Raw genomic sequence first — 24,390 nt, forward strand, 5'->3', positions numbered from 1 at the left:
ATCTGCTTTTCCTAGTTTTTCCCTTCCTTGGTTAAAAAAAAAAAAAAAATCAACCCCTACCCCACCCCCAAAATCAACACACTTGGTTCTGCAGTTTTTCAAGGTAAAACACTCCCTTTTCCCCACCTCTCTCCCACTCAGAAACTTTTGCCTCTACCTTCAAATACATCCATTCTCAGACCTCTTTGTTGCCTGAAACCAAGCAACCACCATATCTCACCTGGAAGTGGCATCCTCCTCCTCAGTGATCCTCCTGCCTCCAGAACTTTGTAGCCTCAAAAAAGCAGCCAAAACATCATTTAAAAATCTTATCAGATCATGTCACCCCTCCTGCTGAAAACCTATAAAGTTTATGACTATTTTTCATGTACTGTCACTCTATTCTGGCCACTCCAGACTACTAGTTGTACCTTTAACAGCCCAGACACTCTACTTCTGGCTACTGTACTGACTCTTCAACTTTGAACACTTTCATCTCCCAGATATCCTTGGGCCTTCTCCCTTACTTCCTTGAGGTCCCTTATCAAAAAAAATCTTCTTTAACCAATACAAAAATAATAAAGTTACTCCTGTAGCTTCTAGCACCAATCACTGCTTTCCTGCACCCTTTTTAAATAAATATTTTTAAAAATATTTATTTTTTACTTAAAGGTGGACACATCTTTATTTTATTTTTTATGTGGTGCTGAGGATCGAACACAGGGCCTCACAGGTGCTAGGCAAGCACTCTACCTCTGAGCCACAATCCCAGCCCCTCCTGCACCTTGTTTTAATTGTCCTCTGCAGTACTTAAAACTTGGCATCATATATTTACTTGTGCACTGACTCCCTTCGGCAATGCAAGTTTCAAGAGTAAAAATTTGTATTAGTTTTACTCACTGATGTATTCCCAACACTGAACAGTCTCTCTATATGCAGCAAGCATTCAATAAATGTTTATTAAATGAATGGATACTGTTGATTTTAGTGGTGGGGAAGCAAGTATCCTATTCACAGGGTTCACAGTAGTAACTATGCGCATTCCTGGGAAGTCAGCCAAAAATCTTTATTGAGAGTTATTATAGATTTGATCTAATTCGAATTCGAATCCCAATGGAAATTTTTAGGGACATTTAGCAAAGGCTGATGGATTTGACTACAGAAATTTAAAACTTCTATTCTTCAAATAACATATAAACTAAAAGACAAATAAAAGCTAGGAAAGGCAATTTGCATTATAACAAACTTTTTTTTTTAAATGCAAAAGCCCTTTCAAATAACTCAAAAAAGACATCAGTACTTGTAGCTTTAACTAAAAAAAGACATAGGTACTTATAGCTTTACAAAAAAATATAAATGGCAAATAAATATAAAGGAAACTATAGAAGTACATTAGTAAATCAAAGTAATAAGTGTAAAGAATGCCTGTTTGCCTATTAAATTGAAAAAGTTTTAAACAATTATACTATGTTATGTTAAACAATTATGCTTTGTTAATTTGTTAAAATATGTTAAACAATTATACTTTGTTAGGTTTCAGAGAAACACTACTGATGAAAGATAAATAGGTTCTCCAGAAGAAATTGCTATCTTTCATCAGTAGTGTTTCTCAAAACCATCCCTTATCCCATGACCAAAAATATACCTACAATTTATCATAGGATAATCTGTGATATGAGGCAAGTTTTAAACTTCTACATAAAAGATGACAAACTTAGTGTCACATTTCCCACGTTTGTCTTATTTGTTTTTCTTTGGTTTCTACAACTATGTCAAAATGTTTTCAGAGGGACTGGGGAATATAGTTCAGTTGGTAGAGAGCTTGCTTGGCATGCACAAGGCCCTGGGTTCAATTTGCAGTACCACCAAAAAAAAAAAAAAAAAGGATGTAGAAGCTATTATAAAGACAATATCTATCAATCTGGGGTCTGTAAGTCTCTCTACTACTACTAAATTACAATTGATCTCTTCAGATGTGGCATATGATCTTAACTTCAAAGTCATTCCCATTCTGAAAATCTAATTCATTTGCATTCTATGCTTTATCTTCTGAAGTAATCCAAGTTGGAAACCCTACACTAGAGGTCAAACTTTAAACCTGTGTGTTATCAATAATGGTTGACAGACCCCACACTCAGAATTTCTCAACCAGGAAACTTGAGGTAGAGTCCCCTAATTTCTAACAAGTTCTTAGGTGCTGGTCCCAGAGACCATATTTTGAAATTGATGAAATTTTTTCATTAGAGCCAGAGAGAGGTCCAGCATCTCTGGAATCAAACTATTATAGGATAATTGAATAATATTGGAAATTTTGTTAATAGGATGACAGCTGGGATAGAAAAGCTGACAACCAAGTCATTCCTTAAAATCAGTTTAAGCAGAATGAATTCCTTTAAGAATCACCTTGTGTGTATATATAAATATACCACATGAAATTTCACCTTTAAAAAGAACCAATCAATCACCTTTAAAAAGAACCAATCAAATATAAATTATCAGTGGGAAACCACTACTCAATATAAAATTTAGGAATCAGTCTAGAAGTTTAATTACCCCTTTACACTTCAAGCATAAAATAACAGGTGTTTCAAATAAAAATATTCATGCAAAAGATTTCTTATAGCTCCACTGTTTTATGAAAAACATGTGTTATCACCAGCTTCAATATTTTGCACTGAATTTACATTCTACAGCTGAATACTACATATAGTAGCAAACGTTTGTTGAATGCTTCCCTTGATCTGACTGTGCTATACACACTGCATGAATTTTCATCATTTAATTATTATAATGATCATATAAGGCAGAGCCTACTACCTACACCTTCTATCCCCACATTGCAAATGGATAATATGAGGCACAAAAAAATTAGGTCATTTTCCCCCAAAGAAGTACAGGTAAAATCTACTTATGAATCCAAGCAATCTGGCTCCAGAGTCCTTGCTTTTAACTACTGTACTTAATCATTTAAAATCCAATACTTCTAAATTACAAACTTTTTTCCAAAATTAGCTTTTCCTTTAAACTTATTGTCTGTCAATACTACCCAGGCTCAAAGTTACAAAGTTCCTGCAATAATTAAATTAAGTCCTACCACATTTCACAACTACCTTTTTCATTTTATTTCAAATTGACGGAAACAGTCTGTAGTTATCATTTTCCTGTCTTCAAAAACAACTAGTACTTAGGCTTTTGATCTTCCTACATTTAAGGCAGCTGTGCGCCCCACTACCAATGTGTTGAAGGCCAGCTTACTTAACAACAAAATCATTTTAAGCACAGTGAATTCCTTTAAAAATCACCTTGTGTGTATACATAAATATACCACATGAAATTTCACCTTTAAAAAGAACCAGTCAAATTTATGATTTTGTCGGGATGAATCCAACTACTATGTTTAACTATAAAGCTCTATTAAAAAAATCAACTTAAGCTCTTTACCTACATCTTTGACTCATTTCTCTATTTCCACAAATAGTTAAAGCCTATACATATTCAAAACTCTGATATTTTATGCAGAGCATTCTTTGTTTCTGCAGAAGATGGAAGGAGGAAAAAACTCAAGAAATAATATTCAATTAAAAAAAGTACCATTTCTAAGTGGAAAGCTAAAAAATAGTTTTGAAAAAGAACCATCCAAATATCAAAGCCCTCTTTCATAAAGCCATTAACAGTTAAAGAATCAAACTGTTGAAGCATCCCAGTATGAACAGTATCTGAATATCAGAGCAAATTTTATCATAGGACCAGGGCTGGACTCCAGCTCCAGACAGAACAATTGTAGAGACTCTGTACAAAACTGTTTAAAATGAAAGAACTCCAGGCTTTCGTCACTGGGGTCTAGATAAGTAGAACAATTTTATAAAGTATATAAATCTACACCATACAATTCCATGCAATGCATAGAAATATCTACGACCATGATTTTGAAGCGCTAAATCTTACCAGATAGCAGTAACTATATTTAAAGGTAACAAAGGAGGTGTACTTCTTAACTAAATGAAATATGAGACAGGCAGCAATTCAAGAATATAAGAGCAGTGTTGAAATGAGACAAGTTATGCGAATCGGTTCAAATGACAAGCTTACACGCAATCTTGAGCAAGTTTTCTTCCCCCTACCTCAGAGTCTCAATCTCTTCATCTGTAAAATGGGGGTACTATCTAACTTAAAAGGACTGTTGTGGTGACTTGGGATCACGTATATATGTAATACCTTAGCACAAGAGTATAGCATTTTAAGAACAATATGAATTCTCTTCCCTTCCTTATCCTATACATGTTAAAGTACCTGTGATATTTGTCTAGATGCTAACTAAAGTTAGGTGAAACAATACAGTTTTTGATTAACTTGTTGCCATTTAATGTATCTACTATATTACTTATCTTTCTGACTACTGCTAGAGATGATGTCTCACACTAGTGGTAGTAACATACAAGGCTTGAACGTAATTCTCAAAAACATTCAATTATGCTTGGAAATACTGAGAGGGTTAAGGGGGGGTTCTTGGAAATAACAGTTCTACCAATTTTATTTGAATTATTTACTGTCACGAGCCATCTATGGGCTGTGTGTGTGAGCTATGTGCACTGAGCATATGAGGGGGACTGGCCTGACTAAACTGCCTGATTGGGCTGTGCATGCCTTTTCTCTCCCTCAGCCTGATCTCACACAGCACCTGAAATGGGTATGGCTTTCCAAGATGTCAATCTGCTGACCACAAGACATCACCAAGCAAAAAGACTCCACCCTTCAAAACCCAATCTCTTGCCTTATTTGGGTGGGATTTTGTATCAAATGTCTTTCCCCTAAATGAATAGAGGGGCTTGGGGTATGCTCTCTCTCTTGCCTCTTGCCTCCCAGCATGGGAGCTGACACCTGAGGTTTCCAAGGCATCCCTGACCCCTATTCAGTGTATAAAATGTATTTCTGTGTTTGTGTGGGTTTTTTTAGTTGCCACCCCAACCAGCTGGTGACAATTTACTTTTAGAAATGATTAACCCTGAGAATTTCCCTGACCCAGACACTCTCATAAATACTTGTAACAAAAAGAACTCTTATTTTAAAAATAAAAGGGGGAAAAGTCATGTAATTACAAGTCAGATAAATCTATCTACCTCGCAGTGTTTTTCCATTTTCTGCATACATACATAATTCAGGATACAAATACGTAGTTTCATAACATATTTACCGAATTACTGCTATTGGTGACAGGATCCTCTATCAATATATTAAAAAAAAAAAACAAACCAGCTGCGGGACTGGGGTTGTAACTCACTGGTAGAGTGCTTGCCTAGCACATGTGAGGCCCCAGGTTCAATCCTCAGGAAAGAAGGGAAGAAGAGAGGGAAGGAGGGGGGGAGGGGGAGGGAGAGAGAGAGAGAAAGAAAGAGGTATTGTGTCCACCTACAACTAAAAAATAAATATTAAAAAAAGAAAAAGAAAAGGCAGCTGCGCGAGGTGATGCATATCTATAATCCATCTTGGGAGGCTGAGGCAGGAGGATCGAAAGTTCCAGAGCAGCCTTAGTAACTTACAAAGGACCTAAAGCAACTTAGGGATGGATAATTATCTCAAAAGGGGGGGGGGGGGGGCTGGGGATGTGGCTCCGTGGTTAAACACCCCTGGGTTCAATCCCTGGTACCCACCACCTCCAAAAGAAAGAAAGGGGGAGCAGGGGGCGGGCATCAGTCACTTCACTTCTTACCTCTCAGTGTCTGAAAGAAACCGAATCCATATTCGGTTTATGGCTTAGACAGCTGCTCAAGCCACTAACAGGAGAAAACTAAGGGGAACATCATAATGGATAAACCAGGTGGACAACCCCTTAACCCACAGATAAGCCTTAGCCCCACAAAATAGAAGATGATATTGTTTGCCTTTTAGATGTAATAGGTAGTACACAGCACCACCTAAGAAATATTCTTGCCAATCTGAAACTAACGATCAAATCTCTAGATATATTTTAGCATACAGGAAATGGTAAGACAGAAGAACTTGGTACTACACCACAGGGAAAAACCAAATTCAGAATATGGAAGACAGTACATGATAAACAAACCTATTTAAAAAGAAATAAATGGGGATGGGGAACTGTTAACAGACTGAATGAGATTTAAGAGACAAACAATAAATGTAATATATGGGACCTTGTTTGGATCCCGATTTGAACCAACCAATTATAAAAATTCATACATAAAAGCCAAAGGAGAAAATCTGCACACTAGCTTTTAGACTATGGAGAAATTAATTTATTTTCAGTTAAAAAAAACTGTTACTGTGATTATTTTTTAACAAAGAATCCCTCTCAAAGATACATGCTGATTTGTTCACAAATGAAATAATAAAATAATCAGGATTTGCTATAAAAATAATCCAGATTCAATAGGAGCCTCTGGATTGCTTGAATTACTTCATTTTACATAAGCCAATCAAAGTGTTATCCCCTGAACACCTGAGTGACAGGCACCCATCCTGAAGCTGAGGTGCTTTTTATACACTGAGGAGCTGACAGTGGAGCTGGGGCAACCTTCAATAGGGCCCAATGCCCTGAAGCCACCTGCTCCAGTGCTTCACATGTCTAAGCCTTAGGTGGTGACTAGCCCAAGACTCCATCCCTCAGTTTGCCAGGGGAATCCAACTAGAAAATGGATATGGAAAGGTCATTATAAGCTGTAAAGTGCTATGCCCATGTAAAAACACAAAGACCATACAATAATCTGGCATAAGAAAGGTCAGACAGGAGGGAAAGAAACTAGAGTTTTTTAAAAAAAAAATAATAATAATCAGGGTCCAGTAGGCCTTTCCTCACCCAACAGACATATACCTTCAAGGGGTATAAGCCATGGAGTTTCGGTCCTAAGCAAAGTGTCTAAAATCCTGGTGCTGTCCCCCTTTTGGTACATACTGCCCTAAAATTGCATTTTAAACATCCCTGTATGAAAAGTATCATAACTCCCTTTTCTCTGGGATCCTGGATACTTACTTTGATGCCCCTAACTATGTAGTCAACTCCTTACTCAGGATGCCAGAGCAAACCTTTGAAATGGATCAAATGTATGCTCCCTTTGATTTCCTGCAGTCAGAGTCTTAAAGTCTAGTCACTTCCTTTGTAAGAGTTTGGGACAATTTTTCAATGAAAGTGACATGTATTAGCCTTCACCAGATAGACTTCTGTTTAAATTTTTCAACACATAGTGGTTATATGTATTTGTAGGGTAAGTGTGACATTTTGGTACATGTGTCCAAAGTGTAATGATTTAAAAAAAAAAAGATACAGTATTCAAAACAAAATGATACACTATTCACTCTAAACTCAACCTCCACACAAAAAGCATAAAGATGGAAAGTTAAAAACCTGCTAGAGGGGCTGTGGCTGTGGCTCAGTGGTAGAGCATTCACCTAGCACGTGTGAGGCCTTGGGTTCGATCATCAGCACCACATATAAATAAATGAAATAAAGGTATTGTGCCCAACTATAACTAAAAAATAAATATTAAAAAAAAAACCTGCTAGATGTATACCCTTGAAGGAACCACTGGTGAGTGGTACATAAAGCCCAAGAGATACCTCAGGAACGTACAAGTAAGCAACTAAACAAAAAAAAACAAAGAATAGTGAAATCATGCTTTCAAGTCTCCTGTCAATTATGGTTCTGCTATTTCTTACACGTCATTTACTATTATAAGCCACTTTTTGAACAAAAATATATTTGTGATGTCCAAGACAAAAAATATGGCAAGAATGCTGTAAAGAGGGGTAGTTTTTACTTTGCCTAAGGCATTAATTCAAAAGTGACTGGGCAATTAAACAGATCTGATTTGGGGTTGTAGCATGCTGTCACAAAAGAAGACATCCCTGGCAACAACCAAGCTCAGAGAAAACAGCATAAACCATCATGACTGATTTTCTTAAATTAGTAGATTTTATATTTTGAAGTAGTTTTAGATTTTAAAAAAGAATTGAGCTGGATATGGTGGAGCACGCCTATCTATAATCCAAACTACTCTGGAGGTTGAGACAGGAATATATAAGATCAAGGGCTAATATCAATAACTTAGGGAGATCCTGCCTCAAAGGGGAGGGGGGCTGGGAATGCAACTCATTGGGTTCAACTCACCCTGAGTTCATTTCCCAGTACCTGCCCCCGCAAAATAAAAATTCAGTGAAAAGTACAGAGAATGTCCACATACCCCTACCCAAGTTTCCTTATTACTCTGGTTCATTTTTTACAACTGATTAACCAATACTAGTATTTCATTATTGTCAAAAGCCTATAATTTACATTAGGTTTCACTCTGTTTTGCTAACTAAGAGAGAATTATCTTTCAGCATCTCATTATCTTTATCATAAAAATATAAAACGAACTCCTATTAATCTTCTCCCCTTCCCCAATCTACAATTCCCAGTCTTCCCATTTCAGTATATCTCAATATACAGCAATACCTTCCATTCACATGCCAAGACCTAAAACTCAGTTCTCTTGTACAACTCAGTCCATAACACCAGTCCATCAGCAAATCCTACCTGCTCTGCCTTCAAAATACATGCACAATCACATGTTAATCCTCACAAACTCTACCACAACACAATCATTCTGGCCCAAGCCACCAACCTCTCTTTACAACAGCCTCCCCACCCTCATTTCTGTCCTCAGCAGTTAGTGTTCTTCTCAAACTGTCAGATGATGTTAATTCTCTGTTTCAAGGAGGCACTTGGTCTCCACCTGAACCTAAAAGGTACAATCTTTAAAATAGTCTTCCTCACAACTTGTCTCCACTTACATCAGCCTCCCTTTACATATGACATTACCTCCTATTTTCCCTTTACTAGTTGTTGAAGTTCTACTGGCTTGCTTGCTGTGAGTACTTCAGGCAAGTAAGCGGGCTCTGTCCCTAAGGTTTTTCGCACCTGTTCTTTCTTTTGCCCAAAATGTCTTCCTAACATATCTTCATAATTGAGTCAATGTTTTTGCAGAACTATCACACTTTCAGAGTTAGGCCCAAACCAACCTATTCATCACTGCATTCCCTTTCCCCCCTTTATCTCGCTTCAAATAATATATACATACATACATGCATATATAATATATAATTATATATATTTAGGAATAATCTATATATACATATACACACGTATGTAGTATATATACTCATTGTTATTGTCTTGATCTCCCACTAGAAAATAAAGGGAAAGAATTATATTTGTTTTGGTCTCTGACGCAACTGTTAAGTGTCTGGCCTTGAAAAAATAGGTACTTAGTAATTATTTGTCAAATTAATGAATAAATTAAGGAGTAATGGGTCCTGAAGAGGGCATAATTGAGAACTGGTAGAAAAATGAATTAAAATTTGGGTACCAGCACCTACAGCCCACACAAAGCCCAATTCTGAACAATTCAGAGACTGATTTGGAAGCATGAAAGGTTCTTAAAGGCTTAAAGTTGGGGTGGGGGGGGGACGGGTGATCATGATCTGAGAGGCTGGGATTCTGCACTTGGAGATTTCCCTATTTTAAGACTCTAACATAGTAATGCATTCCACTGTTGTCGTGTATTGTTTAAAAAATAATAAAATCAATTAAAAAAAAAAAGACTCATAGCAACCAAGTATGCCAGAGACACAAACATATTTGGTCTGCTATCATAAAAACAAAGGCATCTTTGTTCATAAGTACTTAAACATGTATTCATGCTGTAAAATATGTAATGCTCTTAATCATATTCATAACAAAAGTGCTGCAAGATCAATCGAAAAAGTGTGCAAGTGTGTGTGCAGGGGGTGGTTCATCTCCTATCAATTACAAGGGTAGTCAGAAATTGTCAATCTATACTAATCCAACAATTTACTTACATGCAAATAAAAGCACTCCTCCTAAAATCTAGAGTCTAGAACACATCTTTCTATACAGGGAATCATTCCCCAAGGCTCTGCAAGAGAGGTGCCTTTCATCACTAAACATACTGGGACTATACATACAGTGAAACTATTCTCTTCAAAACAGCTACAGAAGAAACCTCTTCTAAAACTGAGTAGAATAAGAACTCCCTGATTATTAACATAATAAAACCAACTCAGGATTAGGGATTCAGTTCAACAGTAGGGCACAAGCTCAAGCATGCAGGAGGCTCTGGGTTTGGTGTCCAGCACCAGGAACAACTCCTCCTCTCATCTGAGTGCTCCAACTAGGAAAAGATGGTCTCAAGAAAACGCAGCTTAAACAAAAATTTCAACCTTTCAGATCAATTACTGTGATGTTCAGTAGTAGCAGATTCTACTAGTATCACTACTGACCATTTCATTTCAGTTCTCAAACTCAGACACCTAATCAAATTTGGGTCTGGTTCAACAGTCTGCATTCTAAGACACACCCCAAAATACATACTGAATTCTGGATAACATTGATAATATTAGTAAAATATTTTGGCAAATAAATGGTCGTTACTTCACAAAATCTGCCTACCAATAAGGATTCCTTCCTCAAAAACTGATCATGGTTATCAGACAAACTTTAAGAAATATATCCAATTGAATTATGACACTAATAAAAAGGAACAGGGGAAGCTACAGGAAATTTCAGAGGTAATTTAAAACTACCCTTCACTGGACTTCACTGGAGAGATCATATGACATGGTAGGATTATGGAAACCAGCAATAATTGCATTTAACAAAATGTCTTTCACAGAATACTACCACTTTCCCTGTGTAAAAGAGTTTGAAAGGTTATTTTTATCCCTCAGAGTTATAGTAAGGGTAAGGTGGACAATCACAGCTCAGAGAAGTAACACTTGCTAAAAAGGAACCAAATTTCATGTTCTTTAAGAAATTTTTCTTTCCCAGCAATGTGGATATTAAGTTTCATATTATGAATTAAACAGAAAAACACCAGTGACCTGGGATATCTGTGCTCATAATCTTCAAAATGGCATCAAGTAAGAAATGTATTTAGAGAGCAAAATGCTAATAATGGAACACAGTACCATTCTCTGGTAAATTCTCCACTACTATAAAGCATTCCCCAACCCAGTTAACAAGGAAAGTGCTAACTAAGAGTTGAGAGCACTTAAGATTCTCAACTACATATGCATTAAAATAGACCACCACAATAACTGCATCAGAGGTTCTTAAAAATAACAAAAAGAATCACCCTTCCTAATTTTCTTAAGATGGCCCACAAAGTCCTGCTTTATCTAAATCTTGATTGTACCATAAACATCTGTATGAAGCACTTTAAAAGCCTCTACTTGGTCTTGTATGCTTTGATCACACAGGCAGAAGCCAAAGAAGAGTCTCTTGGTAGGAGCTTTCACAGGATCCTTTATTTGTGCTCAGCTAGACTCGTTATAATTTCAATTTTAACTCTTTGATTAAACCTCTTTTTTAGAAACCTATTATGTTTCAAGGTACCTTTATTATAGTAGTGAACCAGGCAAAACCCCCCAAAAGAGGAAATTTATATTCCAGAGGTAGACAGAAAATTTTAAAGTTAGCCAAAAATGTGTGTGTACACATACATGTGCACAAGTGTGCTCTGAAAATGTCATTTGTGATGAGTGTTATACAGAAAAAAAAACTATGGTAAGAGAACAGAATGAAGTTGTCCTTTTAAAGCTGATAGTAAAGAACACCTTTTTAAGTGTATCAGAGACTTGAACAGATGAAGCGTTTAATCAAGCTGACAGGATATCAGAACGTATTGTTTTAGCTAGCAAAGTATACTAAAGGGGAAGATTGGAAATTATTTTTTAAATAGCTATAGGCCTACTCCAAGTCTAGGCAGGAATTTAGCTTCTTGAATTAAGTCCACCAGTGTTGGTAGAGCACCCCAGCCAAGGGATAAGTGGTAAAGTGATATCAAAGAAGTAAACAGAAGCAAACAGAACCTGGATTCTGTAGAGCCTTGTAGCCCATGATACAGAGTTTCCATTTTAGGTTGAGACAAGAAGACTTTGGGAAATCTGAGTAAGAACACAAAGTACATAACATTGTAAATCTATTCTGGATATTGTACGAAAAATATACTGTAGTTTATCATTAACAGCAAGGAAACAAATTAGGCAGCCACTGAGGCTGCCCAGGAAAATGATAATAGCCTGGGCAAGAGTGATAGCAGTCAAAATTCAGTAGTATTCAGAATGCCATTTGAAGGTAGAGTCCATAAAAGCTGTCAATGGAACAGAATGTAGAGATGAAAAGAACAAAGCCAGATATCTGTGTCTCTCCCTAGAAAATGTTTCTGACCATTATGAAAAGTAAGGGATTTGACATATTCAGGTCTTTGAACACAGAAATAGTGGAAATCAGGAGAGGAAGGAAAAGAATAATGATGATGCCCTGGTTAAACGCACCCACATTCTTTCCCTGGGCTTACATTTTGGGATTACAATACTACCAGAGCAACAATCCTAGAGTCAATTCAAAACCCTCATCTTCCTATAATGCTGCCTTAGAACTCTATAGAATAGCACTTAACTGCTGCACAGCTAAATTGTCTCCAGCCACAAAAAAAAAAAAAAAAAGAAAAAAACACAACCTTTTACCTAGAAAACAGAATACCAGAGTTTGTCCCTTTCTCTTTCATCACTCATCAACAGCTAATTCTGAACATTTGTGGACTCACAATTTACAGGAGTACAAAGGAGGAAATTCCCGGGGCACAGCTACAAATTTTTCTTCTTCAAGAAATTCTATGGAGCCGGATATGGTGGAGCTGTAATCCCAGCAACTGGGGAGGCTGAGGCAGGAGGATCCGAGTTCAAAGCTAGCCTCAGCAACTTAGTGACATGCTGTCTTAAGGTGTGCGCACATGCACAGAGTGGGGGTGAGGGGAGTCTGGGATGTGGCTCCGTGGTGGTTAAGTACCCTTGGGTTCTATACCTGGTATTCACCACCACAACCACCCCCGCCTCCCCACCAAAAGGTGGGGGAGTTCTTAATTGACAAACCTTTCCATCCTCCCAAATACATAAAGAAGGCTGCCACAATTTCTTTTTCAATTATATTCTAAAACCATCTGTCCTGGTTTTAAAGCACAAGCTGATCTTCACCTCATTATAGATGTTCAAACTGCCACCAGTTTTATTTTTAAATATCAGAGAAGTGACAAAATTTCTGGAGGATATATTATAAAAGGGAAATTTATCCTACTTATTACTGACTTGGACCACTCTACAATGAATTGGCTGTTCAAACTGACAGGTGAGTGGTAATACAAATAGAATATGGATATCATGTTAAGGCACAGTTCAAACTAAAATGATCTATACAATTTTCCTTTACACATCTGGTTTCTGGAAATCCGAAATCAGAACAAAGGACCTTTTCATTTCAGATTTATATTTGCTACTGAGCTAACCAATTAAGTATTTCCTTCAATAAAATTACTGTTTATTTTAATTGTGTAAAAGCACCAAAGTGGTAAGGAACTTGAATGCCATGACACGAATACTCAAAACTGGTACATTCAACACATTAAACCTGAGTGCCTAATATGTACCTGCCAAAATAATCATCTGAATCATTATAATTCGAATGATTCTGCTGAGCACTATACAATAATCAAAAGAAAGGTTCCATATTCTCAAGAAATAAGCCTAATAAGAAAAACAGCAATAAAACTATCGCAAGGGCTTAAATTAGTACAAATTAAGTTTTGAATATCAGTTTCTGATGTGGAATCTTAAGGACATAGCAAGAACAAAAATTTGGAAAGTCAAATATATTAGATGTGAAACTAGTATGCGAGAGCCCTTAAAATTTGAGAAAACAAGGTTGGAAGTCACTCATTATACTAAGATAAAGGTTAGAGCAATCTCAAGTTTGCCATCACTGTGACTGTAGATAACTTCCCTAAAATGTTAAAGGAGGATAACATAGACCAATTGCCATGAGAATCAAATGAAATAGTGCATATAAAGTTCTTTGTACAGTGTCCAGCACCTAGTCTCAAATACAGGTTACTATCATCACTATCACTATCACTACTGTTAGACAATAGTAAAATCCTAGTGGTAGAAGGGACCTTCAATTTATCTGATTATCCAGTCTAGATATCTATCTGTTTATCTACATTCACATTGTGTGGAGTTCCAAGACCAGTACATTAGCCTCACTTGGAAACAATAGAAAACTACACTCTAGGCTCCATCCCCAGACCCAATGAACCATAGATTCTAAAGTATTAGTCCAGAAATCTGTTTTAACAGGATTCCAGGTGATTGTGATAAACATTAGAAAATGACCACTTTAATCAAATTCTCTAATTTTTACACATGAAGAAACGAAAACCTGAAGAGATTCTACCATCTGCTCAATATAATCACTAAGACCATTTACCTAGGGTCTGTTATATTATGCCAGGTTCTATGCTAACCACTTTCTGCATTTTTCATCTCCAGTCTCAACAACACTTCATCCAGGCCCCAATTAATAGAAGACAATAGAAGTTCAGAAAGGTAAAGCAATGTGTCAAAGGTTGCCCAATCATCAATTACCAAAGTCAACATTCAAACCTGATCAAGTCTGTGACCCCCAAAACTTACTAAAACTGTTGTGACAGAACAATACTGAAGCACACCAAGACTTCCTGGTTCTAAGGCAATGGTCTTTTCATTCTACCTCACGATCTTAGCTGTGATAATTTTACAATGAATAATAAGCAGAAACTGCCACTTTAAGCAGGAGATAAGCTGATCTTTACTACAACCAGAAAGGGAAGAATGACATACTATGAAAAGACATGAGGTAGGAATATACACAGCCAAGGTATGGAGAAATGGATATGGGATAAGTAATTTTACAGTCACATAAGTACAAGAAAACAATCTTCTGTTCAATCATCCAGCTTTCAATGTCCAAAAACCTGGCTACTTCTTTTAATAGTTATTGGCTAAGGTGGCTCCAAATTTATTAGCTCAAAAATATCTTTATTCTATAATAATTGTTCAATTTTTTTAAAAAAAATCTAAAAATGTTAAGGAAATATTTCTGGTAACTGTCTCCTTCACCCCTCAACTCTAAATTAACAAAAGTTAAACAGTATCTGGATCTGCATACTCCAGTTAAGGAAGGACGGAAGGAAGGACCTGAATACAAAAATAAATAAATAATCATTTTTTTAAAAAAAAATTCTAAAAATGTTAAGGAAATATTTCTGGTAACTGTCTCCTTCACCCCTCAACTCTAAATTAACAAAAGTTAAACAGTATCTGGATCTGCATACTCCAGTTAAGGAAGGACGGAAGGAAGGACCTGAATACAAAAATATAAATAAATAAATAATCATTTTCTACCTTTTCTCTGATGTTCCTTCACACAACATAACTGTATGTTAACCTTCTATTAGGCACTAAATCATACAATAAGTATCATAACCAAAACACAAGGAAAACCAGTTAGAATCTTACTGTGTTGGTTCAAGTAGAGAATTGTGGCTGTGGAGATGAAGTCACATCTTCAAAATATTTATTTATTTATATAGGTGCCAAGGATCTAACCCAGAAACACTTTACCACCAAGCCACATCCTCTGTTGTTGTTGTTTTTTTTTTTTTTTTTTTGGAGACAGGGTCTTGCTAAATTGCTGAGGCTGGCTTTGAACTTGCAATCCTCCTGGCTCAAGCAGGGCCACCAAATCCAACTCAAGAGAAAAGAAAGTCTTGTTAAAAAATTGGGAGTAGGAGTAACCAAATACAGAAATTAAGGTGGACTCCTAGATTTACCATCTACTGTAATGGATAAGTGGTGGAAGGATTGCAGCAGAATAGCTGGGTTTATTTAGCCAGGGAAATCAAGAGCTCTACTATAAGTATATTAAATTTAAGTACTTACAAGACTGACAGAGTATGAACTTCAGAAAAGAGAGCTAGTCAAAGAAAATAAATTTGAAATTATTTTGTTACATGGATAATGCTTGGAACTGAAGATCACCCAAGAAGAATATAGAGAAGGCAGGAAAGGAATGACAGGAAGTGGGGTGAGAACTAAACTCTGAGACACTTTCACAGGGTAAGCAGAGAAGGAGGATCAGAAATTTCTGTAGAAGCCATTGGGGGATGGGTATGCCTTCTTCTGATGTAATGAATTCTAATCAGTGCCCCCTTTATGGATCTGGATCTACCCAATATTATATCCTCTTCTAAAAGTCAAATATCAGTTATACTTAATTTCTACTCTTTTGTCCCCTCTTAAATAACTTCTACTTTATTCCTTCACTTCTTTCTGAATAAATACAGGAATACTTTTAAAAAATTACCAAAAAAAAAAAAAAAGACATGGGACCAAAAGAAGTCTACATCTTTTTGGAGATAGACTATGAGATTTGGGGAGGGGGGGATGCTGGGATTGAACCCAGGGGGGCTTAGGCACTAAGCCACATCCCCAGTTCTTTTTATATCTTATTTATATTTATCTCCCTGAGTTGCTTAGGGCCTCAGTAAGATGCTGAGGCTGGCTATGAACTTGTCATCCTCCTCAGTCAGCCTCACAAGCCCCTGGGATTACAGACATGTGCCACCATGCCTGGCTGACTGTAAGATACACAGGTGAAATAAGATTTTTCTACAGAACTGGCTTCAAAGTAGTTTAGATTCATGTCCACTGTAGCTGGGTGATGCACACATGAAGAGTTGACAGCACTGTTCTCTCCACTTTCATGTCAGCATTTCTACAATAAATGTAAAGGGGGGATGACAAGCAGCCTATGAGAAACTTCTTGATTTTCATCAACAATTAACCAGAAGTACAATTAAGGATTTATGGGTTTGACCCAGACATTCTAAAAGATTCAGAGCATACCAACAGACTCACAATTTGAAAGTTTTTCCCCCTAAATTATATGCTGCTATTTTTTAAAATATCTCACAGCAACCCAACAATTTCATAGCAACTCAAAAATTTTTTTAACCTATGTACTTTAATTTTGATAAAATTTATCATTTTAAAGATCTCTTATATTAGCTTGGGCAACTACACAAATATACACATAATTGAGATGATATCAAGTGTTCTTACGCTAGTTTATATATCATTCAACACTACACACATTCAATGAGAATTTCACTACTCGGCAGCTTTTAACCACTGAGAAGTCAGGTGCTGCTGCTCTCTCTGGGTCATAACCCTATACATTAGTCAAAAAGGACAAAGGACACCGTATTTAAATTCCATGGTATTCTTCATATAAATAATCTAAATTTCAAGATGTGATTTTCTAAACACATATTCTTCTTTTGCACAGTTTCTAGGGACTGAATCCAGTGTCTCCCACATACTAGAGCTCCACCACTGAGCTGGACCTACAACCCATAATCTACATAGCTTATAAATAAAATTATTATTTTTCTCTGTACACTAGTTTGGCGTGCAATCAAAACTGTTACTTTTCTGAAACCTGGCAGTGTTATCTTTATCACATGGCTTAAATTTTTATTTAACATATACCAACACGTGTTCACATACCAAGAATGATAATTCTTTGTAATACAGAGAGAAGAACCAAATCTCTACTAAAAATAAAGCCTTCTCCTAGAAATGCTGAGACTGAAATGATCCATAAAGAGGAGAAATCTGGCATCATCAGCAATCGTATTTAAATTGATTTCCTGCTGGACATGATGGCCCATGCATTTAATACCAGCAGTTTGGAAAGCTGAGGATGGAGAATCCCAAGTCCAAGGCCAGCCCCACCAACTTCGAAAGACCCTATCTCAAAAAACAAAAAGGATGGGGATGTAGTTCATTGGTAAAGCATCCCTTAGTTCAAGGGGGGGCGGGGCGGGGGTGTGTGTGTGTGCAGATTTTTCTCAACTGGTAACAATAATGACAAATCAAATCAAATAGACTGATTGCCCTAAAGGCCAATCATTTCTCATTTCTTTCTGACATTTCCTAAGTCTTTCCCATCACCCATCCCATGCAGGTTCTCATTCCCAGAAAGTATCCATGAAGAGTCAGGAAGAACTAAAAACAAAGAGAGGCATCTTTCTTTCTTTTTTTAAATTGTAGATGGATACAATACCTTCATTTTATTTATTTATTTATTTTCTTGTGGTCCTGAGGATCAAACCCAGTGCTGCATATGTATGAGACAAGTGCTCTGCCACTGAGCCACAATCCCAGTCCTAAAGAGGCATCTTTCATTAAATGTATATATTACCTTTCTACTCAGGGTTCAAAATTAAATAAAATCAGGAGCAGAAAACCAGAAAGTCAAAGTGCTAACAACAGAGAAGGCAAAATGCAAGCACAATCGAACTGCCATTCTAAACCCAATTATGCCAAACACATTATTTCCTGGAATATGTGTAAATCAAAAACCAAGGCAAGGGCCTGGGGTTATGGCTCAGCAATACAGTGCTCACCTAGCATGTGCAAAGCGCTGGGTTCGATCCTCAGCGAAAGAAAAGAGAGAAAGAGAGACAGAGAGAGAGAGAGAGAGAGAGAGAGAGAGAGAGAGAGAGAAAGAGAGAGAGAGGAAGGAAGGAAGGAAGGAAGGAAGGAAGGAAGGAAGGAAGGAAGGAAGGAAGGAAGGAGGGAAGGGAGGGAGGGAGGGAGGGAGGAAGGGAGGGAGGGAGGGAGGGAGGGAGTTATGTCCAACTACAACTAATAAAAAATAAAAATAAAAAACAAGGCAAAATGTTCATGGTTACGTTTAGTTTATGGGCTGGAAGTGAATAAATTGCAGCAAAGCCCTTTCATAACAAAGTATAATTTTTTCAGATTAAATTTTCTATGAATATTTGTTTTTGTATTTATTAGGTACAGGGCAGAGCAAGAGTACAATACAACACAGGAACAGAAAGCAGATACTATTCAGTAGAAGTGTAAAACCCTTCCCCCCAAAATTGTTTCTCTTGATTTTCTGTTCACACATATTCCCTTGGCTTAAATTTGCTTTTGTCCCTTGGCCCTTTCCTTCTTTCAACTCTACTCATTCTTAAATTGCTTCCCATCCTTTCTAATGCCTGATAGTCAAAATAGTAGTTCGTGCTAAATTGTCTTAAGCATTTCCCAATATTCCAACCATGTGTGATTTTCCCGTCTCATTTTTAGAGTGTCTACCTATTTCTTTCCTGTATGTATCACATATAAATTACTTTACATATCTGAGTTAACATCCTTAAGTCAAAATTTAACTACAACAAATTCTTCTGAGCCCAGCATGAATCTTGTATATAGCAGGCAACAGGTATTATGGCGGGGGTGGAGATGGGTGAATTCACTCCCTTTAATACAAGTAATTGCCATAAAATTTGGGGTATGTACTTAATCTGAATGTACCTTCCACCTTCTTGTTCTGAAAAGTTTCACAAGTAATCTTTTGGGGAGTAAGTTCAGGTGAAAAGGTATTTAAAGTTCATATAATCAGCTCCCAAGCTTCTCTACCTGCTCTCAGTGAAAGGTGGTAAATTGTAGCTGAAACAAGTTAAGTGATCTGCCCTAGGTCATTCAAATAGAAGCACATTTCCTGACTCCAGCCTTGACTTTTGGAGAACACTGTTCCCAAACATGCAAAGTAAATACTTACTAGCTTTCAGTTTCATAAATCAAGAGCATGTCTGCTTGTTTGGATGTACATGTGGCTAAAGTTCAAAGTATTTTTAAAATATTAAGTCTAATATAAAATTCAGTTAGTATTATTCACCTGATCTGAAGGCCACACCATACAACAAGAACTGAAGACAAAGGATCAGCACAGTAACCCAACAACACAAGTACAATTTGCATCAGGACAAGTCAAGAAGTTAACACACAAACTGTACAAAATACACAAACTGTACCTCTAACCGGGAATTCTATAATATTATTCATTATATTTAATCTTACCAAATGCCCTCAATAGCTTAGGAATCATAAAGGGAACCAAAAGTAATTACCATAAAATTTTCTAACTTGCTGTTAGGTTTCTAACTTATCTTAGGTTTTAAGGGAGAAACTACAGCCAATTCATTAAAAGGCAGAGAAAAGGGAAACTAGAAAGTACTCCTCTACTGCTATATTCCCCACATTACAAAACAATAAAGGAAAACAATGTTTATATACTAAATAAAAAATTAGGGGCTGGGGATGTGGCTCAAGCGGTAGCGCGCTCGCCTGGCATGCGTGCGGCCCGGGTTCGATCCTCAGCACCACATACCAACAAAGATGTTGTGTCCGCCGAGAATTGAAAAATAAATATTAAAAATTCTCTCTCTCTCTCTCCTCTCTCTCTCTCTCTTTAAAAAAAAAAAAATTAGCCTTTACTGAGTGAAATCATGGTATATTAAGCTCTCCATATTCACAGCTTCTTCATCTATAAATTTGACCAAGAGCTAATTAAAAATATTAAGGGAAAAAAGAAATCACATCTGTACTAAATACAGGCTTTTATTGGGCCATCATTCCCTAAATAACATAGCACAACAGCTATTTATTTAGCAATTACATTGCATTATATATAATTAATCATCTAGATACAACTAAAAGTACACAGAACCTCAGGAAACTGAGGCAGGAGAATCATTAGTTTTGAGGCTAGCCTTAGCAACTTAGTGAGACCCCCTCAGTAACTCAGAAAGACCCTGCCTCAAAAAAAGAAAAACAAATAATAAAAGAGGAGTGGGGAACGTAGGCAACTCAGTAAATAAAAAATTAGCCTTTACTGAAGCAAAATCATGATATATTCAGCTCTCCATATCCACAGCTTCCTCATCTGTAAATTTAACCAAGAGCAAATCAAAAATATAAAATAACCTCTGGGTTCAATCCCCAGTAACAACAACTAAATAAAACCTAAGATAAAGTGCATGGGAGGATATATATCAGTTACATGTAAATATTACACCATTTATAAGAAATCTGGGCATCCTCAGACTTTGCTGTGAGTGGTAGTATGCCAGAACCAATCCCCCAGGGAAACCAAGGGATGTCTGTACTGCTGTTACTCTCATATCCATATAGAATTTGGCCAAATTTTAAATGACCAAAGGATCTAGACATTTCTCTGAAGGTATGCAAACGGTCAAGAAGTACCTGAAAACATGATTAACATCATTAGTTATTAGCGCAATCAAAACCAAAACTACCAGGAGAGCACACTTCACAATCAATAGCAAGGCTATAATTTAAAATACAGATCAAAAAAAGGTGCTGGCAAAGATGTGGAGAAATTGGAATCTTCATACACTGCTAGTGGGAATATAAAAGAGCACAGCTGCTTTGCAAAGCAGGAAGTTCCTCTAAAAGTTGAGTATAGTTACTATAAAACCCATCATTTCCATTTTTGGGGGGGGGTGGAGGTAGGGGGTGTTGCAGGAGATTGAACCCAGAGGTGCTTAACCACTGAGCCCCATGTCCAGCCCCTTTTAATATTTTATTTAGAGACAGGGTCTCACTAAGTTGCTAAGTGCCTTGCTAATCTGCTGGGTTGGCTTTGAACTTGCAATCCTCCCACCGTAGCCTCCTGAGTTGCCAGGATTACAGTGTGCGCCACTACATCCATAGCATTTCCACTGCTAAACACATAACATGGATACTCTTGGATCTATGGATGCCTGAAATCACAAATAGAACAAAAGTCTATATATCTTATGTGAGTTCCTATACATACAAGTTAAAACTTGTAAGAGATTTTCAATAACTGAAGAAAAACAATTATTATATGCTATAATAAAAATGTGATGGTATTATCTCTCTCAGAAAGCTCATCATCTGACTGCCAACAAAAGAAACATGAGAAAGTGAAACTTCAGATAAGGTGTACTACTTTATATGCCCCATTTTCTTTATTCATTCATTTTCAAAAGACAAGTGATGGCCAACATTCGGTGAGGAATAAATGAGTTTATTTAGGAAAAGAATTAGACCATGGCTGATGTTTGTACAACTCTGAAACTATACTTAAGTCAATGAACTATATGAACTTTTTTTTAAACGTAGAGAAATTATAATCCTTTTTTTGAGAGAGAGAGAGAATTTTTTATTTATTTTATTTTTTTTTTAAAGAGAGAGTAAGGGGGAGAGAGAGAGAGAGAGAGAGAGAGAGAGAGAGAGAGAGAGAGAGAGAGAGAATTTTTAATATTTATTTTTTAGTTATCGGTGGACACAACATCTTTGTTTTTATGTGGTGCTGAGGATCGAACCTGGGCCGCACGCATGCCAGGCGAGCGCGCTACCGCTTGAGCCACATCCCCAGCCCCTATACGAACTTTTACTCATTTACTTCAATAAAGTTGTTTTTAAAAGCACACAATGACTCTCATCTATGCTAAATCTATTTAAAAGAATTAAATAAGATCAAATAGAGCCTTGCTCAATGAAGAAATATAATAATAAATGTTAGCCCCAACCACACTTACATTAATCACTTTAAAGTATTTAAAGCTAATAATGCCACCATCATTTTATTTATTTTTAAATTTTTTTTTAGTTGTTGATGTTCCTTTATTTTATTTATTTATATACATTGCTGAGAATTGAACCCAGTGCCTCACACATGCTAGGCAAGTGCTCTACCACTGAGCCACGACCCCAGTCCCTCCACCATCAGTTTATATGCTTTCTCTGACCAATATTTTAAACAAGATTAGGAATGAAAACTGTTTAACAAATGGTCCAATGGGAGAATGCGTTAAGGAAGGAAGGGCTGGCCACTCAAGTGACAAAACAATCAAAAATTGTAGTTCAAGAAAAATGAAGAGAAAACCTAGCCCTTACACCAAAATTCAAATCTTGCTTTCTCACTCTGAATTGAAGAGTTTTAAATAATCCAAATGAAATATTTCAATGGCATTGTTTCTTTGCTTTAAATCATGGGATTTCAAATTCTGACTTTACGCCAAGAATCACCCAGAGATTCAGACAGACTGTTACCCAGGCATGGTGGTTCACGCCCACAATCCCAGGGACTCCAGGAGCTGAGGCAGAAAGATGGCACAAGACAGCCTCAGCAACTTAGTGAGACCCTTTCAAATTAAAAAATAAAAAAGGCCAGGGATGTGGCTCAGTGGTTAAGCACCTCAGGTTTTAGTCTTCATTTATTCCCCCTGCTCATCCACTCCCCAAAAATAGACTATATCAGGCTCGATTCCATTCCTTTGCCCAGAGTTTCTGGTTCAGTAGGTTTGGGGTATGGCCATAATTTGCATTTGTTACAAACTCCTTGATAATGTGTGTTGATTCTACTGGTCTGTGGGATACATTTTGAAAACTGTTCAACCAAAAAGATCAAATGGCAACTGTAAAGCTCTAGATAAAATTTAAAATACCTATATTATACTTATTGCACTTTCATGAATATTTGTACAGAGAGTAAAGGACTGAAATCAGGTTTTGCCTGTGTTGGTAACAAAAACAACAAACATTTGCTTACACTATGCAGATCAATATCTAGTTGAAAAGCTTCAATGCTAACCTTCTCACAATTTATGACTTTGCTACAAAATAAAAGGTACCTACTCTTTGTTATCTTTTTCTCCTTTTTTGGTGGTGCTGGGGGTTGAACCCAGCGTCCCAAGCATGTTAAGCAAGAACTTAATCACTGAACTATACCCCCAGCCTCACAAATGTACCTCTTCGAATTTTCTTTTTAGTCTATTATTTTTTATTTAGGCGCTGGGAATTAAGCCCAGCACCCTGTCCATGCTAAGCAAACCTCCGCTGCTGAATTACACCCCAGCCCAGTGTTGTCTACAGTTAACAACTGATAACAGTTTTCACTACAGAAGTATTTTACAGAAACTTCAAAAAATGCAGAGGCCTACACATATAAAAGGATACATAATTTTAGATAGTTCTGGAATAAAATGTATTATGTTGGAATGTTACCATAATGAGCTAAGTATCTGCAAAATAACTGCTTGTCTTCTGCCTTTCCCCATTCAGGTACATAGATGTGTAAAATTCACTTTACAGTATCAATTTTATTAAGTCAGAACCCTAAGAAAAATCTCCTATTGCTTAAATGATAACATTCTAATCTCCAGTCCCAAAACAGACCATACACATCACCCCTATCCAATGTGTTTCAAGTAGCCTCCCTACTGGCCTACCATAATTCACCAATGGCCATGGGAGCTCTACAATCCAGCCATTAACAACATGTGACACACCTAGATCAATGTCACTGAACACTAATGGCATATATCACCATTTTTCTACCTACTGGCTCAACACCCTTTTCAAATTGATGCTGGGGCTGGGACTCAGTGGTAGACTACTTGCCTAGCATGGGTGAGGCACTGGGTTTGATCCTCAACACCACATAAAAGATAACCCAAAAAAGGGTTAAATTCTTTTACAAATAGATAGTCTGCAACCTGTACACTCAGAAAAATAAGAAATTACGTTCCATCTGATTCAAATGTATGATATGTCAAGATCATTGTACTGTCATGTGTAACTAATTAAAACAAATAAAAATAGATAGATAAAATG

General features: G+C 36.8%; 1 protein-coding gene across 5 annotated transcripts in view; it reads right to left on the reverse strand.

The window, feature by feature from the left end:
• The window catches only part of KANSL1 (KAT8 regulatory NSL complex subunit 1), a 199,195-nt gene that overhangs the window by 90,285 nt on the left and 84,520 nt on the right, over positions 1-24,390 (reverse strand). The gene's annotated exons all lie outside the window — the stretch shown is intronic.

This window comes from Spermophilus citellus, assembly GCF_964194105.1.
Source record: "Spermophilus citellus genome assembly, chromosome: 17".
In the NCBI taxonomy this organism is placed as follows: Eukaryota; Metazoa; Chordata; class Mammalia; order Rodentia; family Sciuridae; genus Spermophilus; species Spermophilus citellus.